Genomic DNA, 16818 nt, shown 5'->3' on the forward strand with positions numbered 1-16818 from the left:
TGTAATGATTTATATGATATTAGCATCATTAAGCATAAAAATTGCTCAGCGTACACTTTGCATATTTGTCTATGTGCAGGTAGTTAGATTCGATAGGTTGTTCTAGGAGCATTCAAAGAACCGAAGATCAGTTCAAACAATGTTGGTAAAAAGTTTACTTTACAGTTGATATAAGTGACATGTACCTAGACTTGTATATATATAGTATTGTGTCGTAAACTGACTTTAAATTTTTTTCGTTATGATTTCTTTGCTAGTACTTTATAACTAATGTTTTGATGAAATAGTAAGCGTAGAAATCTAGTTTATTCGTATGTTTTGTTTAACACCTCTAAACCCAAATCCGTCGCCGAAACAGGGTTACGGAGTATTACCGGAGTTTATAAATTAATTATCAGATATTTCATTTCATCTAGCATTCATATTAGAAACCAATCAAAATCATACATATTGTCCCTTAAACGAGCCCTCAAGGCTCAAATTAAGTATTAGAAACAAATAGGGACTAAATCAAAGATTCAAAAAATTATTCGAAAAATATTTAAAATTTTCAACATTGCAGGTGTCACACGGCCGTGTGGCCAGGCCGTGTGACTCGTACGGTTTGGAGACACGTCCGTGTCTAAGGCCATGTGGGCATTCTATTTTGTGCAAATTTAAGAAACAGGGGACACACGGCCGTGTGTCACACACGGTTGAGACACACGCCCGTGTGGACGAAAATAAACCATTTTCAAGCCATATTTCTCACCCAATTTGTTACTCACTTAGCCCTACCAATCCACAAATCCACAAATCTACAAACTATAACATGGCATTCAACACAAGCTAAAATAAGTGGCTAATGTCAACAATTTACATATAAACCAACATTAAACAAAATACCTATACATGTCATTATTACCAAAATTAAAACATTCGAAAATACCGATGGAACCGATAGATAGTGTGATATATCTCAAACAAGCTTCCAACCTAATCGAGCTTTCGATAATCACTTTTTCATGAGCACAAGCATATTTTCGTTTGAGCACTTCGCTTTCAACGCATCATATAAATAAACATATTACCATTTAACCAGTAGCTTGGCACTTGCCAAAGCATCAACAACATTTGTTAGCATACTTGAACATATTTCATATAAAGTCTACTTTGTAAAATCCTACAAGTTTAAACTACTTTTTTTTTCTTCAAGTAAATTACGAAAGAAGTTTAGTATACCATTAATTTTCATTCTTGACCTTGTCTTGTATTAATATTCATGATTTGATTTGACGAACAATAGTTTCTTATCAATTTGAAATTCTTACCTACGAAGCAACTAATCATGTATGCTACACTAAAAGGTGAATCCTTTTAAGCATTTAAAATTCAAATTTGAATTCCAAAAAGCTATTTTGAGGGCAAATGACCAAAAAAAGCCCTTTTTTTTTCAAAAATTACCGAAATGGGCCAATTATTTAATTATTTACCAGAATGGTCCATTTTTCGCGAAATCGCATCCACGTCAGCGTGATTTGCTTACGTGGACACAAATCGCGTCCTCTAGGACGCGATTTGTTGACGTGGATGAACAGTTTCTCATTTTTAGCTTGGAAAACTTTGAAAGGCCATAACTTTTCGCTCGGTTGTCCGATTGAGACGATTTTTTTTTATTTTTTTATTGTTACCAAAAAGGCGGTTTGCCTCACTTTTCATCGAAAAAGATCCCTTTTTGCCCCTAAATTTTGATTTTTTTCGATTTAAAATTAAAATTTGAAACATTCAAATCATTATTTTCCTTATTTATTTGAAGTAAACACCGAATTTTTTACAGAATTGTTGTATTATTTCTTCTGATTTGACACGTGTATGGAATAGGTCTGATAAATCGTTAGAACGTAAGTAATATAATTAAGATAATAATAGTATTTTTATAATATATCAATTAATTAGTTTAGCTTAGATGGTTAAGATGCTTGCTCTTTAACCTTTTTTTAATCAATAGCAACAAGTACAAAAAAGATTCAATTGGCACATCACATTCCTCAACAGACAACTCTTTTAGCATAAAAAAGGAATTCTTAAGAAATTTGCTGTGCCATATCCTCTTTGCGTTCCTCAAATGGCAGATTGTGATTTTCTCCAAGTTAGGAAAAGCAACCTGCATAATGATAGAAAGTGCTAATTACAATTAGAAATAACTTATATAAAATGTTAGCTCATCGATGCTTAGGCAAAGGCATCGGTAACTCATATAATTAAGACAGTTAGAATCATTGGTCGTTTGAGAAGAACTTAAATGAATTTAATATAAAATTATATTCAGTTGACTTTTCTGTACGTAACTATTAACATATACACACACTACAAATAATGATTTGAATGTTTCAAAATTTAATTTTAAATCAAAAAAAATCAAAATTTAGGGGCAAAAAGGGATCTTTTTCGATGAAAAGTGTAGCAAACCGCCTATGGCTGTTTGTCAGCGCGTAGATCTCGAAAAGTTATTTGAAATAAAAAAAAATCGTCTCAATCGGACAACCGAGTGAAAAGTTATGGCCTTTCAAAGTTTTCCAATCTAAAAATGAGAAACTGTTCATCCACGTCAGCAAATTGCGTCCTAGAGGGCACGGTTTGTGTCCACGTAAGCAAATCGCGCTGACGTGGACGCGCTTTCCTGGCGCGTCCCTGACATCGCGCTGACGTGGACGCGATTTCGCGGAAAATGGACCATTCCGGTAAATAATTAAATAATTGGCCCATTTTGGTAATTTTTGAAAAAAAGGGTTTTTTTTGGTCATTTGCCCCTATTTTGAAACATATACCCTTTTTTTTAGAACAATTTAAAATAGGGTAAATTCCCTATCACTCCACTTATAGAATCCTTTCATTTTAGGTGATTAAAATAATTTTTTTTATAATTTCATCATTTAATTTTTAGGACGCTTTCATTTTAGTTACTCAACCATTAAAACTCTCGCAGTTAACTGTACACGCTGTATCATGTTTGCACTTTCATTTTGATCACCCAACTTTTAGGTCATTTTCATTTTGGTCAACCAAAAAATATTTTTTTTAAGTATTGACTAGGGTAAAAAAATCAAGGATTAAAGTGAAAAAGCGAAACAAACTAAAATAATACATAAAAATTGTCAAATTGTACATGTTTATCCTATTACCGAAAATTCTAAAATTGGATTTTGAAACATAAAATATTTAATATTTAGATTTAAAATTATAGTAGCAATTGATTGATATTATTAATAGATAAAATTTCAACAATTAATTTAATTTATTTTGATGTTTTGAAATTATTTTAAAAATTATCAAAAAATTATTGTCTTTAATAGTTTTCTATGAAACCAAAATTTATTTTGATTATATGATCTTGAATCTTCCATGCTAACACAAAAAATATAAAGTAATGAGAAATTTGCACATAGTGGTTTATTAACGTAATTCGAAAACAATCCTACTCTGCAGAGCCTCACTCCACAATTGATCTAACCACCTATTGGCTAAAGCCCAATATACTCTTACACATAGAAGTAATTACAGCCCAAATAGTTAGTCCCAACTTGTTACAACCACTCAACCAAAACCTCACATATAAAGGTTCAATCTCTCACAAAGAATGCCTATTAATCAAGTCTGAAAATAAAGAGAAAATAACGAAGATAAATTAATCCAATCAGCACAACACTCTTTTATAAATATGCATCTTCCATGCGTATTGGTTGTCTATTTATAGGCTTAATATGACAATTTATTCAATCAGCATAGTCCAAGATAAACTCATCTTTTTCAATAAATAATCAGGATAAAAAGCCTCCAATCTTATCCTAAGTGTAACACTAACCACCACCAGACGTGCAAACATCCGGACTAGAAATACTACAACAAAAAGATAAATAATAAAGCAACGGTATCCGCAAGTATACTGGTCAAATTGTAATATAATAAAGTGTTATAACGAAATACTTCAGGAAGTAGGATCATATCCAAGGGATGTTGAATTAAACTAAAATTCATTTTCTACACTAACAAGACTAAACAATAATAACTTAAAACTAAAGTATGAAAAAAAATAAAAGTAATTAACCGAAATAACATAAATTAATTAAAAGTCAATAACACAAATTAACAATCGAAATTACTTCAATTAACCAAGCAAAAGATTAACTCACTTCAGTGTTCCTAGTTAACTTCAAAACTCAGGTTTTATCAAGTTAGCTATTAATTAACCAGTTCTTACCTTTTGGACTATAACTAATTAACTAATCGACCAATACTTGCATATCTTTCGACCTCACTTTCTTGATCGAGATAAATTACGATTTACTCGGTAAAAGTATCTTTTGATCTCGTTTATCCTAAATTACTTCCTAAGGTTGTCAGTCTTAGGGTTTAATCGCACATTATTTAAGCCAACTAACTCAAAATTAAACCCTAAATCTTTTATTAATTTTTCCCACATTCGATCGTTAACCTCCCTAAGAAAACTAACCACTCATGGATCTAGATGCAATTTCCCCTAATTTCATATTCAATATGCAAAGAAAAAATTAAATAAAAAAGGGAATAGAGAAATTGATCTGTTTCGATATTGATTTGCAAACGGAAGCCTGATTTCCTTTGACAATTGCGAAGAAGATCTCTATTGCAATTGAAAACTGAAAAGAAATAGATAAAAATTACTTAATTAAAATCTTGGATCGAAATCGAATCCAAGTTAGACAAAGAAAGAAATTATATTTTGTAACATAAAATGACTATATTGAAATAAAGAAAAACTAAGATAAAACCTAAAACTAAACTAAGTGGCTCAATCAGTAATACTCAAAAATTTTTACAATAAAATATTATCTTTGATATAATAAAATAAGGAAATAAAGCGACAAAAAGGGGAAACTTTGGAGTTATGTCAACATTGGGAAGTATATTATGACATATTAGTTCAAGAAAGGATTAAATCGCAAAAGTGAGAAAAGTTTTGTTGCCCATGAGTGAATACTGAAAAATGGAGGGGTTAAAGTGTAAATATGAAAAAGTTGAAGGACCAGTGGTGTAAATATTTTAAGGGTGGAATGATCTAGAAACCAAGGAAAATGGATGGGTTAGGACCAAATTGAAAAAGGGGAGGAATTTTGAGGGACTAAATCGCAATTTTACCAAATTAAGTGATGACTCAATGATGAAATTTTAAAAGATCATAAAGGGAAAAATGATCAATTAGAAGGGAGAGAAATCTAGAAGATAATGATGATGTTGGAGATATTTTATATTAATTAAATAAATAAATATTAGTTTATTAGTATTTTAATTTGATTTTTTAAATAATATTTTATTAGTTTATTATTATTTTATTTAGTATATTTATAAGAAAAGGAATATGAAGAAGCATGCAACCCACCATTTTTCCATTCACCAACGTGAGAAAAAGAGAGAAAGAAAGAAAGTTTTGCTTTCCTTACAATTTGGTTCTTCCACAAAAAATTCACCATTTTCATCTAGAAATCTAAAAATTCACCAAGAGAGAAAATTGATAAGGAGACTATTGGGAGCTAGAATATCAAGTTAGATTCAAGAAATAAAGGCTGGAGAAGAGAGAAAATCAAGTTAAAGATTGAAATCAATAGAGCAAGGTAAGAACATTAAGATTTCAATATATTTTTGAGTTTGATATTATTGAAAAAGTAGGGATTTATTATATAACGTTCTATGTTCTTGATATGTTAGTGAAGGAAAACAAGAGGAATTGATAGAAAATATTGTAGAGAAAGGAAAGGAGGGTGTTATAAATTTGATTATCAACATCTTGCACTAAAACAGTTTTGGACAGCTGCAGTAGGTTAAATTTGAAAAATCACCATAAATTGTGTAAATTGAATTAGAGAGTGAATAAGATATGAAATGAAATTTTAATGAGTCTATTTTACATAAAATAAACAAATCAAGTAGAAGAGTTATATATTTTGAGATATTTGAATTTTAGTGAGGCAGGGTCGGATTGATTTTGGAACCCCCCTGTTCTAACTTTGATAAATCATTATAAATTGTACAAAAATAGTTGTAATTTTTAATTTATATGATTAAATTAATTAATGAATCTAGTTTAAATAGAAATAAATGACACTACCATAAGAATTTTTTACTAAGATATATTTGATTTTTAGTGAAGAGAGGTCAAAAACGGCACGCAGTGGAACAGGGGAAATTTTAAAGAATAAACTGTACCAATTGGCTAAACTAAAAATTCTGAAAATTTTATGGTAAAAAGATATATGAGTCTAGTTTCAGGGAAAATTAATGATGCATAATTTGGAGTTCTGTAGCTCCAGATAAAAATAATTTAGTGAATATGACTCAAGTGGACAGCTTTGAATTAATATATAAATAAATGATGGAATTATAGATAATGTTACAAATAAGCATATTATACATTAAGGATGTGGAATGGGGTGGAGGAGGAGGAAAATATATGTGAATATTTTGATAATATGAGTTTATTTTAAAATAGCTAATTTACATGTTTTAGGTTCAGGGACTAAATTGAATAAAAGTAAAATTTTAAGGGTAAATTGGTAAAAATGTCAAAAGTGGCCAAATTGCATGAAATGGATTGTTTTATTATTTAAATTAATAAATTGAATGAAATATTAATTTATATCATGATTGGGTGGAAATTGAGGAAAATAGAAAATTACCAAAATGTCCCCGAATTTTGGTATTTACGCAATTTAGTCCAGTAAGTTCGTGTAACTTGAATTATATTCTTAAATGCTTGAAATGTATGTTATTGATGTGAATATGATTTGAATGTTCATTGTATGAAAATTGATGAAACATTGAGATATTTGATAAAAAAGTGGAATAATGCATTGAATGGATGTATGAATGTTTATCACACTATCCATTAATTCTATCGGTAATTTTGGATGCTTTGATTCTGGTTATAATGACATGTATGAGTTAAATTGGCCAACGTTAGCTCATTAATGTTTTGATTTTGATTGATTTTAAATATGAATGCTCAATGAAATGAAATGTCTGTAAATTAATTTGTAAACTCCGGTAATGCTCTATAACCCTATTCTGGAGATGGATACGGGTTAGGGGTGTTACACAATCAACCAAGCCCCCCAAACTGAGGCTAAACAGATCTATTTATAACCAAAATAGTCTAACCTAATTAGGTTAATTAACAGCCCTAAAACTAATAAATGTTCATTGTACGGACGATCTTTGACTTAAAAATTCCAATTCATCGCTCGATGTCACCATACTACCTTTCGAGGGTGAAGTATTTGGCTTTGAAGTCTAGTGTTGCGACACCGCATGCTAGTGTCACGACGTTGTCATCGTCCTTCTCATTCTTAGCCTGAAATTACTAACTTGCACACTTAATTGGCTCGTTAGTTCATCCTTAGGCCCGTATTGGCCTATTAGGTCATCACATGGCTAAAAGTTGTGTAAAAACGCTTATTTTGCAAAAATTAAACATAAACTAATAACAACGAAAATCGTAATAAAAACATGTAAAAGAGCTAGAAAATAAGATCGTTAAATGTCGAAAAGACTCTAATCTGCCACAATGAATTGTGGTAGATCAAACCCTCCCACACTTAAATCGTTGCTTGTCCTCAAGCAACAAAATACGAAAATAAAATAACTAAGTGGTGCTTGAGCACGCATCATACACAAGACGTGTTCAGAACAATATAAATAAGATAATGTGGCTAAACACATAATTCTAACACGATATATAGTTGACTTCTGATTTTCAATATCAAACACATTAGTAGAGTAGGTTACAACGAAAACAATTTTAAGACTGTTAAGCATATTATTCCATCTAAACAAGTACACAAGTATACTTTTATGTTTGAAAATACAAGCTGACAAAAATTTCAATATTTAGTTTAATTTTCATCCATGAGTCGTATCACTTAGGTCACATAAGACTTTTTAGCTTGTAATGTTCTGTGGCTTAGGTTGGTTCGGAGTTGAAGAATTGACTTTACAAAACGGGTTAAGCACGATAATAGTTTGGCACATTATCTTGACTCTAATGCTACCCAATTATATCCCTTAGCTCAACATCTTATATCCATTTCTCTTGCCTTCCTTTTCTTTCCATTTCCTAAGATACAATATAGTATTCATGATGAGACGATGCCAAGATTGTGCCAGAGAAGCAGCTTAAGGGGGATACTATGCATATAGTAGGCATATAGGAAAAACTGACATTTAGCAGGACTACACCATTTGAATTTGTCTTTTGTAACTTATGTGTTATAATAAAATTTTAGCAAGATCGATATGATATGCTATTTTCAAATACTTCTTTTGTTCTATAAGGACGGAGTTTTTAATCAAACTAATGAGAAATGTTTTACTAATAAGTTTGTCTTCTATTTCGAAAATTTTGTTAGTACCTGAAACCCAAACTTGGTGAATCGGGTCGGGTGGAGGGCTTTACAAGTTTAGTTATTTAACAATTAAAAATCTATAGTGATTAACTTCTATGACTTTTATGATTTAGTCATTATACCTTAATTAACTATCTAAATGACAAAATCAATAGACCAAACTTTAATTAAATTTCATACTAACTTCGTAAGTATTAAGTAATAATATTTACGGACTCACTCATCAAAAATGGGATTTTGAAACCACTATTTTGACACCATTGACTTTAGGGTCTAAACACTTGTATATTAACTAACTATCTCATTTAACAATTTTGTCAAACTTAAATTCAATATAATACAATATTTACCTCATAACTATTAATTAATAATACTCATGGACTCAATCATCGAAAAATGGAGTTATGAAATCATCGTTTCTGATACCACTAAAAAATAGGCTTTGCATACACTATCTTACACCGAAATGTAGAGCTAATGAACTGTATCGAAGTGTCAATGTCATTAGCGTGCATAAAATTTTCTAATGGCCTTCCATCTACATCCTACTAGTTCAAATCTTGTCTACACGTGTATTTCAAACTTAAATTCTTTACATTCACTCAACAATTAAAGGAAATTCAAACTTTACACTTTTTTACAATCTAGTCCTTATTTATATAAAAGTCAACAATCATCAAAATATCACTTGACTTTTAATTCATTATTATTTAGCACATAATTTAAGTTTTATATCTAATTATCTTATTTCATTTATCTAATTTTATACACTTTACAATTTAGTCCTTTTTACTTCAAATACACTACACATAAGCTATTCACTTTGTTATTTAAGTTCACCTTCTATCAACTTTACTTTTAAATAAATCCCATAATCACCATCAACATTTTCTTATATAGATTAATCCCATAAGTATTAATATAACCAATTTAACAAGTTTTCACTTAGGCTTTGTTAGGTAAAGTAAACTTCTTCAAGTACTTAAAATCAAGTGCTTGGATGAACTTCTTTCTTTTACTTAATTTTTTGCTACTTTTCCCTTATCAAGACCTTATTGATCACCTTTATTCTCTTTTGTTCATTAACATATCGACATATACAAGATTTAATATCAAAACAAAAATCACATATAATTTTCAAGCACTTTTTGAATTAAACATGAAATTCTTAAAGAAATCTTATCATTCTTTGTAATGGCCTAAATTTAAGGTTATCGGAATAGTGGTTTCAGAGCCACTAATCTGATTTAAAGAGAAATTTATTTTAATATTTTTCATGAATATTGATATGATAGGAAAATCGTATGAAAATATCGATAGAAAAATTTTACCAATTTAGTGGTTAGTTAGAAAAAGAAATTATTGAAGAAATTGGGTAAAAACAAGGCATCAAGACCTCGATCTTGTAAAACCAAGTCAAAAATAATTTTATAAATATTTATGAAATATTAGTAATGAGGTATTAAAATTTCGTTAGAAAATTTTAATGTTTGGGTAGTCAATTAAGTGAAAAGGACTAAATTGAAAAAGGTATAAAAGTTACTAGAAGGATTAAATAGCTCAATTGTTAAACGAGGATGGACATAAATTGTAAATAAGCCAAAAGGAGATATTTTGGGCGGCATAAGCTTAGAAAAATCAAGAGAATTAGTGAAATAAGGGTAAAATGGGAAAATAACAAATTTTACTAACATAAAAATGGGACCAAATTGGAATATCTAGAATTCTCTTCATATTTTATTCATTATCATCAGCCAAAAAACATCCTAGGGGTTTATTCAAGCTGTTACTTCATAATTTTTTCACCAAGTGAGTTAATCCTTGCCTTTTTCTTGTAATTTTTGTGTTTCTAAGACTTTTACAACTAGGTCCTATTGCTAAATTCATTAGTTTTTATTTTATGAATAAAATTTAAAGTTTCTATGAATATGTGCTGGAATTTTATGATGAAATAGCATGAAATTGAAGCTTTAATTTGTTTATGAGATGATTTTATTAGGTAATTTCAATAGAAATTGATTTGTAGGACCTAATTGTGAAAAAGTTTGGAATCAAAGTCTAGTGCTAAAATTCTGATTTCCAAAGGTTATAAAGTAGTTTAAAGTGATAGAATAAAGTGTTAATTAAGAAAAATCTACTCAATTGAGAGGATAACTGAGCAAGGATGAAATTATCATTTATTGAAAGCTTAGGGGAAAAATGGTAATTAACATCATGCTCTAAAACAGTTTTAGACAGCAGCAGTAGGTTAACTTTGAAAAATCACCATAAATTGTGTAAATTGAATTAGAGAATGAATAAAATATAAAATTAAAGCTTATTGAGTCTAGTTTCTTATAGAAAACTAGTGTAAGCAATGGAATTGTAAATCATGAGATATAATAGGTTTTGTGGGACAAGGTCAGAATGATTTCGTGTTCCCCTATTCTGACATTGGAAAATCATTAAAAATTGGAGAAAAATAATTAGGGCCTTAAATTTATACGTTTAAAATCCTTAATGATTCTATTTTCAAAAGAAACAAATGAGAACATCATTCGAATCCTCTATGAGGAGATAATTAATTTTTAGTGAAGAGGGGTCGGAAGTGTCAAATAGTGAAATAGGGGAAACTTTAAAGAATAAACTGTACTTATTGGCTAAACCAAAAATTCTAAAAATTTTATGCTAAGAAGATATGTGAGTCTATTTTCAGGGAAAATTGGCAAATCTTAAATTGGAGTTCTGTAGCTCAAGATATAAATAATTTAGTGACTATGACTCAATGGGACAGCTTTGAATGTACTATAAATAATAATGGAATTATAGAGAATGTTACATATGAACATGAAATGTATTAGATTAATGATTAAATTTATTTATTTAGATCCATAAAATTAAAATACGAAGCTAGATCGAGGAAAAGAAAAAGTTTGGGATTAGTAGATTTTTGTTTTTCAACAAGTATCGAGGTAAGTTCATGTAACTTGAATTATATTCTTAAATGCTTGAAATATATTTTTCGTGATGTGAATATGATTTGGATGTTTATTGTATGATAATTGATGAAGTATTGACGTTCTTGATGAAAAGAGAAAATAAATCCCGGTTGAATGAAAGGAAAATTCGATGGATCTCTAAAAAGGAATTGACGGTAAAAAGGATCTAGCCCGGACGGGTGATCCTATCCTGATATAGCCCTCCCAAAGAATATGTGAAAAATGGATTTAGCCTGTATGGGTAATCTGAATTAGGGTCTGAATTTAGCCTGGACTGGTAATTCAGATCCAAGCTCATTAGAGTAATTGTCATTGCAGGGGATTTAGCCTGGACTGGTAATCCCTGTAACACCCCTAACCCGTAACTATCGCCAGAAATAGGGTTACGAGGTATTACCGAACCAAATTCAAATTCGAATAATCATATATATACACATGTACAACCCACTAAACCAACCAAGTCATAAATCAAAAAGGTAATATCAACCTATTACAAGTCATTTCATATCATGCATCGAACAAATTCGTAAACACATAACTCATAATTAAAAAAAATTATGCAGAATATTTCAAACACCACTTTTGGTCATACCTCATTTCGCCTACTCGACTAACAAATCAATTACAAACAACAATGACACAAATGTGTATATAAAACTCATATTTAAAATTTTACCTATTTTACATGTAATCATTATATTTTAAAATATGTACCTATATCAACCCTTATAAATACAAACAAATAAAAACATTGGGCTGAATATGCCATAAGCATTTGTATAATTTCATAGTATATTCACTTATTATTATTCATACACTCAAAACTACTTATCAAATTGCATACAAATATTTATTCATCAAATAAATAAAATAACTATTCATTTGGCCAATTTCCCAAGCTTTATTCGAATACAATTAAGCTTAAATACTTATGCTTTAACCAATGTCAAATTCATCAATACTCAAACAATTCCATGCATAACATACCAAGACCGATCCTATATATACTATGTATTATTTATCCTCAATGTTTCAAAGGTCATTTACAAGACCAATTCCATAAACAATGCTCATTATGCAATTTACCAATTTCAACTACTCTATATTCATATTAAATCAATATGCAACTTTCACATAGTAAATGATAATTCAAATTCAATCTCAATTACCGAAAATTAAAATGTTTCCATCCATGATTTCAAACATAGCTTATACGTATACCGTATCATATCAATCAACTTTACTTGTCTATCACAATCAATATTCATAATTATCAAAATTCAAAATCCTCCAAAGCATAACATCACTTATATTAGTCTCAACCATTTAAGAAACATAGTCAAATCATCAACCATAATATTTAATCAAAGCATGAAACCAATCATGTCAAAAATAAACAAGCCATTTTCGCATGGCTTATTATATATATACACTTCATTCAAAATATATTCAAAAAGGGGTAGTATACCTTATACATGCCATAGATTTTATATTTAACTTTTATAAATACCGAGGACAGACGATAGTGTGATTGACGTCGCTGACAATCCCCGAGCCCGTAACTAGCTTCCAAAATCTATAAAACCGAAGGAAACACACATACACCATAAGCCATCACAGCTTAGTAAGTCATAATCAATTAGACAATTCAATAATGTTAATAATTCAATAACAAAACCGAATAATGCAATCATATTCATATATATACACATTTGAGCTTGCAAAATTTAATTATCTAATATGTAACTATGAATCAATATCAACTTGGCCGAATATAAATGTAAATAAAAACGTACTTTTTTTTTTCACTTTCAAATCATATACCCGCTCTTTACCAAATATACTCATTCATATATAGATGCATATAATTCACAATTACAATATCACATATACTTGCCATTTGGTCGAATATAAACCTTCATATACTTATATACTTTCATTTACCTCATATAAATTTTCTTATCACAATTGAAGTAACTAACTTACCTTGATATCATGTATTATTCAACCATTGCATACTTGACCTATCATGTACTAAATAATTGGTTGAGACCATAATGAAGTTGTTGTAACACCCCCTAACCCTTATCCGTCGCTGGACTAGGGTTACGAGGCATTACTGAACAAAACACACCTCAATACAAACGTTCAATAGAATTCAAGAATTTAACATTGATATGCAATTCGTTTGAATACATGTTTAAATCAACTATTTCTAAATCAAAATATAAGCATTGTATATATATATAAATGGAAATATATTAAGCTTAGCCAAATTTTAAGTTAAGTATAATTATAAATTCTACTTTAACCTTTTTAAAACAAAACATAACATTTTGATCCCGTTAAACCATAAGAAAATAAGCCATTTTCGTATGGCTATTAATTTCATATACAATATATCAAAGTACGACTTTCCAAAACATTTATCTAGCCTGTACATGCCAAAGTTAAAATTTAAACAGTTTAATACCGAGACAGTAGATAGAGTGATGAACTTGCTGACGATCCTCGAGCTTGAAGCTTGATCTTAAGTCTAAAAATCAGAAAGACATAAACAAACAAAGTAAGCTTTTATAGCTTAGTAAGTGTATAGCATAACATAAATTATAAAAATAATTATGTAATTTCTGATACACTTAATGAATTCAAAATACTATATATGTTAACTATTACATATAGTCAAAAGCATACTTAATTATCAACTCTTAAAACCGAATGTAAATTCACCATAAACATGAATAGCCGAATGCTTATATACATATATGCTTAACAAATATTAGTTCTAAATGTATATACACTTATTATAACTAAATGTATATATGTATTTATCACTGCATATATCTAAATGCATATATGTGCTTATCGCTTGCACTTCATCGAATGCATATATATATATTATTCAAATACATATGCCAAAAGCATATACTTATACTTATCAACCACATGTGCCGAATGCACATATATATATTTACTATAATCCACATATGTCGAGTGCATACACATATATATATCCAACAATTTCACGATAAGCAACATATAGATATACTCACTAAACACAAAGATTCGAACGTTTATATGCTCAGCAAATACTTAGAAACAAATGTTCATATATTTATCCATTACATATAACCAAAAACATATATATACCCAATGCAAATAATCACTTAATTTAAACAGATTCACTGGCACTTAGCTTGTTAGGCTTAAAGCTTGATTCAGATCACCGGCACTTAGCCTGCTAGGCTTATAGCCTGATTCAGATCACCAGCACTTAGCTTGCTAGGCTTATAGTCTGATTCAGATCACCGGCACTTAGCCTGCTAGGCTTATAGCCTGATTCAGTTCACCGGCACTTAGCCTGCTAGGTTTTAAAACCTGAAAATCTCAATTTCTCATATACAGAATAATTCCTCAAATATTTATTAACAGCAAACACAGATTCACCGTAGTCCATGATCAAACATAAATGAGTTTGCAAATCATATTTTCAATCCAATTCAAGTACTAATAACTTATAATCATATAAATATATATTCGAACCTCATTTATAAAAACATAAACTTTTATGTCTTTAATTCAATCTAAAACTTGTACACAAATGTACATATAGATATATTCAAACTCCGTATACATATTTAACATTTATACCTTTTAAATAAAATTAAAAGCCCATACAAGTATGTTTATTTATATTCGAACCTATATGAATTTATATATATACACATTCTTGCCTTTACCTAAGTTCACAACTTATTCATGTATATATAAATATACTTAACTAAATTTAATACAAATAATTTACATGTACTTATGTATACACACCTATTCGAGCATAATATATATATTTGTATCTAAGCTCAATATGAAAACATATTTATGTACATCCATACATATTCAAAACTATACATACATGCTTAACATTCATATCTTATAATATAATCAATACTTAATTATATATATAAATGTTCCATCTCACATATAATCACCTTATTTAAAAAAATTAGCTATACAATTACAATATACATATCACTAATCAAACCCAAAGTTTTTTTTACATATATATATGTATATTCGAAAACCCATGTATACATGAGTATAATACGTACCTTTAATCAAAGCAAGAATTTATACATGTGTTTATTTTCTCATATTCGAATCTTATGTGTGTATATATACAACCTTCAAACAATCAATTAAATTCAGAACATATTCATATAGATACATATATAAATATTAATACATTATATATTTATATATATATGCTTTATAGCATTCCTACTTTAACTTAATTCAAAAATTTATATAAGCATATATATATATATATATATATATATATATATATATATATATATTCAACACTTTATACACATATATATACCATTTATAATTCTAATTTATTCAATCAAATTACTTCAAATTAAAGCTCAACAACAACTACAATCGATATACATACATATATACTAATTTAATATCATTAAATAGCTAATAGACTTACCTCGGATATAGACGGAGACGTTCGACTATTCGACTACTTTTGTTTTCCCCCAATCCAATTCTGTTTTCTTCGTTTCTTGATCTAAATATATTCAAATTTAGCCTTTTTATCAATCAAATCATTCAATTAAATCCAAAAATACATAAATGGGCAAATTACCATTTTGCCCCTAACATTTTACTTTTTTTTAGTCCTTTTTGCACAAAACACCAAATACACAAAATTTAATCACACCATACTAAGGCCGAATGTTCCTAGTGTTCATACAAGTCCACACATTTCATTTATTTCACATTTTAGTCCCTCAAAAATTTATTTTCACAATTTAGCCCTAATTACTCAATTTCACCAAAATTTCAAAGACAAAACATGTTAATCTTTCACATATCTTTCATTTTTCATCATCAACCATCACAAAACTCAAGCATTCATCAATGGCACATTTCAAAATCATCAACAATTCACAAAATTAAGACATGAGTTTTGAAGTATTCAAAGCAACGATCTCAAAAACGTAAAAATTATCAAAAACCGAACAAAAACTAACCTTGAATTAAGCTTCAAAAGATTGCCGAACCTAGCTTAGGTTTCTTTTTTTCTCTTTTCTCTAGTTTCGGTCAAAATAAGATGAAAATGTGGCTTGTAATTTGTTTGTCTTTTAATATATATTAACTTTATAATATAATATATTATTATAACCTTTGTACATAATATAAAAACTATAAATTATAAGCATAATGCCGTCCACTATCATGATTAATGGTCTAATTTCCTATTAAGGACTTCACATTATAAAGACATTAGCAAGTTAGCACTTTACACATTAATTAGTCAATTTCACATTTTACGCGATTAAGTCCTTTTATTAAATTAAGCACACAAACAATAAAATTAATTCACGAAACTTTCACACATGTAAATTAACACA

The 16818-nt window shown here is 29.0% G+C and overlaps 1 long non-coding RNA gene across 1 annotated transcript; it reads right to left on the reverse strand.

The window, feature by feature from the left end:
* Positions 1-13737: 13737 nt before the first annotated feature.
* On the reverse strand, positions 13738-15977 carry LOC128039644 (uncharacterized). The gene is made up of 2 exons (XR_008194091.1): positions 15891-15977; positions 13738-13928 (listed from the first exon to the last, which is right to left on the reverse strand). It is a non-coding gene; the product is annotated as an uncharacterized LOC128039644 (long non-coding RNA).
* Positions 15978-16818: the final 841 nt, after the last annotated feature.

The sequence above is a fragment of the Gossypium raimondii genome, chromosome 3, assembly GCF_025698545.1.
Source record: "Gossypium raimondii isolate GPD5lz chromosome 3, ASM2569854v1, whole genome shotgun sequence".
In the NCBI taxonomy this organism is placed as follows: Eukaryota; Viridiplantae; Streptophyta; class Magnoliopsida; order Malvales; family Malvaceae; genus Gossypium; species Gossypium raimondii.